The sequence below is a fragment of the Hydractinia symbiolongicarpus genome, chromosome 15 (assembly GCF_029227915.1).
Source record: "Hydractinia symbiolongicarpus strain clone_291-10 chromosome 15, HSymV2.1, whole genome shotgun sequence".
Taxonomy (NCBI): Eukaryota; Metazoa; Cnidaria; class Hydrozoa; order Anthoathecata; family Hydractiniidae; genus Hydractinia; species Hydractinia symbiolongicarpus.
Window position 1 is genome coordinate 10,241,711 of NC_079889.1, and position 6,000 is coordinate 10,247,710.

Genomic DNA, 6,000 nt, shown 5'->3' on the forward strand with positions numbered 1-6,000 from the left:
ATTCGCGCGAAGGGTAAGATCAAAAAATGCGTTTTTCAAATGATGCATTTATATTGATAAAATCTCTATTTTTATAAGGTATGGATGGATCTCTCATTTGATTGGTTGTTTACTGAGTAGAACTAATTTTGTATACACAGGTCTGCTAGGACATGCTGTATGTTTTTCCGCCTCAAGGTATTTTGCAAAATATCCTATTAATATTGTATGGTGGTATGGATCGGTCCCCCTTGTTCCTGCTTCTTACTGAGTGGAATAAAGTCTTCCCGTGAATTTACATGCTAGGACATCTGATATTATCGCGCGTGATTGTTATCGGAGTGGAATGAAGTGTTTTTAGACATATATGGTAGGGTCTTTTTCTTGATTGCTTCTTTGTGGTGTAGAATAAAGTTTCGCTTTTGATTCGCTTACTAGCTAAATCTCCTTTTTAGTAGTGTATGGATGGATATCTAACATTATATTCAGCGTGAAAGGCAACTTCCAAAATTCTCATTTCAAATGATGTATGGATAGGTCTAACACTCCCGTGCCTGTTTTCTGAGTGGAATAAAGTCTTTTCTCGAATTGGCCGACCAAGAGATTTAATACTTCACCTTTCGCGATAGCGTTTTTATCAGATATCTTTTAAGTTGTATGTCAGGATCTTTTGCTCCCCTGCCTGTTTACAAAGTAGAAGAAAGGCTTTTTTATTCGCTTGCTAGAACATTGAACATTTCATTTGGTACGAGCTTCTTCCTACAAGGTTCGAGAGAGCTTTAACAAAATCTTTGATGTATGCACATGCAATGATATACGCACGCGCGTGCTACTCGCCCTTTCGATTTGTGAGTAGAAAAAAGTGATCGTTGGACCGTTTTTTATTCTGTTCTTTTTTTTATATTGCGTAAGATTATTCCCCAAAATACTTTTTTAATGATGAATTGATAGGTTTCGCTACTTGTCTAATTGTTTTTTAATCAGAATAAGATTTGCCTTGTTTAGCTTCACAAAACATTCAATATCGTATATATTGCGGGAATGGTTTTTGTTTTCAGTATTGTATGTGTAGGTGTGGATGTGCCAGGCTAATTGCCTAAATATTTACCCTAATAGGACATCTTTCCCAATTACTTAATTCAATTCGCTTGCTTGTGTACTGACTAGAATAAAGTTTCCCCTTGCTTTTTTGTTTCCGAACAAACTCGTTAAAATTTAGAACACTTGTACACATTTCATGTGATAAAAAAAGACCTTAAATGTTAATCGAGATACTTAGTAGGCCTTTGCGTTTTAATTCTTAGTATTTAACCAGAATTTCAAAATTTGTTTAACGATGAATTTCACGTTGCAAAAATTAAATGCGTACGGTACGGTATGGATGGATGCGTTGTTTTATGAATGACGAGCATATGCCATAACCCATTGGGTAATTAATTACTCTGCAAGTAATAAAAGAGACACAGTTACATTAATACATGCAGCCATGCTGCCGAGCATGGTGATACATACTAACTTTCTGCAGCCCTTCCCTGGCCTCTTCCCAGCTGAACTTGTGTTATGTTATATAAGTACAACGTCGTCCGTAGCGAGGTTATAATAATACAACCTCGTCCCTGGCTATAATCGCTGTTGCGATGTCAGAAAAATACAACTAGTAGCTTTTTAAACGTCCTGGATATTTACGTTACACTTTAATAAGGGACATTAAATTAACGTGAATTTTTAAAAAAGTCTGGCTAAAAAGCGAAAATAGCCGAAAACCAGTTGGCTGAAACAAAGTTTTCAGATAGGTGGCTACACCCTTTACTTTAGAAAAAAATTTGGCGAAAGTCTAAAGTTTGTTAATTCAAGGAGACAACAGTTTCAACAAACCTGTAATACTTAGCTACGGTTTTTAACTCACAATTAATTTTGTAACAACAAGCTTTATGATGTGTTTTTATTTGAAGTGACATTGAATTTTGTGAATTCCAAGTAAATTAAGTCTATTGTTGCAAGACTATGAAAGTTATTGGTTCGAATCCAATCCATCTTTAAAAGGTGGTAGTTCAAATTAAAGAACAACATGGTGTGCAGTAATTAGTTTCATACTGCAACAAACAATAATCCAAATCAATTCAAAATTTGTGATTCATTCAGTAATACACTTATTCTATCTTTTTGTGTGCAAAATTGCGGTGTAATAGAATAAGCTACATTAATCTCCGGTATTTTAATTATTTTTAATTGCCATTGATCATAAGAACCGCCGTACGCTTTGTTACCCAGTCTTTTGTAACCACATCATCAAGTTCTATCCAAGCCAGTACCGATAAGTAACGATATGGAGGAGATTCTTATTTATCTTTTGCTGCTTTTTTAAAATGGAAACAAATCAGAAATTTAAGCTCTTCGAATTTTTCTACCGTGATTAATCAAAAGTTAAGGCTCTTTACATTGCTTTTTAATGGTTCGACAACGAAGATTTGAACAGCCAGATTTGAATAGTAAAGTTGTTGGGTTTTGACAAGGTTTAAAATGTTCTCCTTAAGACATTTTTGACTTCTAAGGGCTTTGTTTTTACAACATACTCACTATAAAAAACGGACAATATATCGATAATGTAGAATTGATATTATGTCCATATGCACTGGAATGAACGGGCTTCTAAATATTGATATATTGACCATATGTATGAAAAATGGATATATTGATGATTTTTTCGGGAGATCCGAGAATCCATATAATATAGAGACCTGGTGACTATGTCAGGACGGAGCGCATCACTGCTGCGTCTATCCGCTGCACTGCAGGGCGTTCCGCGGTTTACGGACTACTGCATCCTTGTTCCCATCCTCTTCCCTGTTTTAAACAAGGAAATATAACACTAAGATTTATTTATTAACGTCATCATCAGGCATCTACAAACTTGAGAAGCCGACACTTACACTAGGCTGAGTCTGTAGCCAGGATAGCCAGCTCAACCATCCATAACATTTCATATCATACTTTATGACTAGCCTAGTTATTTAAGCTTTCTTTGATAGAGAAAGAAAAAATTGATCATAAAGGCGGTTTGAAGGGAAAACGCTGGGTCTCCTGGCTAAATTTGTGGCTAGACAGACTCGTTTTTTCACAGAACTGTGCGTTTCTCTGCACGATAGTCGTTTAGGGGACGTAGGTAATGTTTATTTACAGGTAATCAAGATTCTAATATGAAAGTGAAAAACAATAAACTGCGAAAATCTATTTCATGAAATTTAAATTCACTTTTCGAACGTTTTCTTCAATTCAATTCAATCTTGCAAAGTTTCTATGATTAAAGTAGGTAAGATATATTCTATCATCTGAATATATCTTCTTGTTTCATGCAAAAGATCTAGAGTGGATCTCAACAAAGAATTATCCTGCTAGCAAAATGGAAAAGTTGCTCCGTGAAAAACTTGAAAATAACAACAGCTAGAGAAAAGGACAACGACACCTTATTTCATGGGCAGAAGCAATGCATATAAGGACAAACAAGAAACAAAGAAGGCAGATAATAAAAGGAGGATTGAATTACATAGTATGTAAATCTGTGGAGACGTTGATAAAGACTTCATGAAATGTTATAACACCATTGCGGGGACATTGGTGTACCTCGTGTTGAGGAGAAGTCTGGCGAAGACAGTGATTTTGATTTCCCATGGATGGAAAATACAGAGATTGATGGTAAGTAGAATTGTTGTTACATTTCTTGACACTTCATATATCATGATTTTACACTCATTGTGAAAACATTCGGGTTGAGGTACTGTAGGGTTTAAAAAATAGTGGCGACAACGAAAATCAGTTGTTGAAAAGATGTGAAGAAGAAGTCAGCATACTCAAAAAAGAAATGTCTAGCTACTGGCTTTTTTACAGTATAATTGGAAAATGAGATAGATGTCAATAGCTTCAACTTTTATGCGAATGAGGTATGCTGAATGCTTCTTTTGCCTAATTGTGCTAGTTTATATTTATATTTATTTTTTTTTGGTTTTGTCAAATGTTCAGGATTCTTCTTTATTGTGTGCTTCTCTTATCTTATCTTAACAACAGCTCTTGCAGTTTTAAAACTTAGGATTAGATATGGTTTCTCAAATGCTTTTCTATGACATTTTTTTATATTTCAGTGCTTACCAATGGCGAAAAGGTTAATCCTGAAGGAAGGCATGGACTTCGCGGAAAGGCAACTGTTGGAAGGGTGTCAGGAATTGCTGGTGTTATTGCCATTGATCAAAACATATCTGCTATAGATAATGAAGATGATTTGACAAAAAAGTGACAGTGAAAGCGATTTTTCCCTGTCCGGCTCAGACAGTGACCCGGAATAATGTAGCTCTTATCGTCTGTATTTATTATTTGAACTACCATAGCTCTTTTCCGGGATTACATATTTTTTTAAGATTTCGTATCGTATCCGAAATCTTGTTTAAACGGGCTTTTTCCTCCTTCGTTTTCCTTCTTATCCTTCTTACTCATTTCACACAGTATGTTCTATTGTTTGTAATCTCTTTAATAATAGCCGTCGTCTGTCTGCCCGTAACGGAAACACGAATTTTTAAAATGCGCATCAATACCAAATGCGATATATTTCTGTCCACTTTGTTGCAACGGGTTAATTTGAAGGACGGACGACCCCGTGGATTTTTCCACGGGCTAACGACTAGTCTCTATAATAATAGCCGTCGTCTGTCTGTCTCTGCGCGGACCCCCCGCTGAGTTAGAAAATGATGTTGCGGAAACACGAATATCAAATGCGATATGTTTTTATCCACTTTGCTGCGACAGGTAAATATAAAGGACGGGCGACTAATCAACGACTAGTCAATTTATATTATCAACTTGTGTCAAGTCATTAAAGTATGTTTCTGAACTATAAAGGGAATGAAATAAATTGAATTTGTTCCGAAATCTTTTAGCCTGCAAGGACTTTTCATTCTACTTTAATCAAGAAGAGAAAAGCTATTAGCTCTATACTATATTTCAACTATTTGTAGAATATATATTTTTCCTTTTTAACAAGTAGTTAATTGCTTCTTAGAATAATACAAGACGTATAATATACGTAAAACTAGCACACCTCATACGTGACAATGTATTATACATATTCATTTGTGGAAATAAATTAAAATCAATCACAATGGGCGAAAAGTGAATGTCTCAAAATATCATTCCCTATGTAATATATTAAAAAGGATGACCACAAGCTTGATCATATTATTTTTGAAGTAATCATAAAAAAACTTCCTATATTAACAAAAAGCAATTCATAAAGAAGTAGCAATCTTCTTGTGAAACATTCTGTGATGCCACGGATGCTAATTGTTTTGACTTTCGTAGTGCATGAGCATATTTTTAGAAAGTAGCTTTTAGTCTGTGAAATACACAAACACTACTAGATTTCATCAAGACTCTACAACTATAAACTACAATCGTTCAATATATATTAACAATTGTTTGACAAAAAACGGATTCTTCTATATTCGAAAGCATAACAGATTAATCCTTAGCGAAGACGGCGTGATACATATTTGCCGAAACTTTGTTCCGGTATACGTTAACAAGTTTTAATGTTGTGAAACAAAAAAAGGTTTCTTTCAACCAAGAGATAATCGGCATATACAAAAGTATTCAGGTCTTAATTCATCGAAACAAGACAAGTAGAGTTCGTATATGTGACAATACCTTAGACACATTTCATTTTCCGGCCAAAATTAAGCGAAACGAGAGAAACATGGAGCGCTTAATTGATAATGGCATAGACAAGTGCCGACTTCGGTGATTTTTGGTCTAAAATTTCGTTTTATATTGTCAAAATTGAACGAAACAAGAGAAACATGGAGCGTTTAACTGATATTATCATAGACAAGCGCCAAATTCGGTAACTTTTGTTCTGAAATTTTATATTCCTGCCAAAATTGAATGTCAAAAAGTATTATCTAAAAGGTTATGAAAGGCCCAATTCACCAAAACAACTGAACCTGTTATGTATAGATTGCTTCTAGAAACATGACC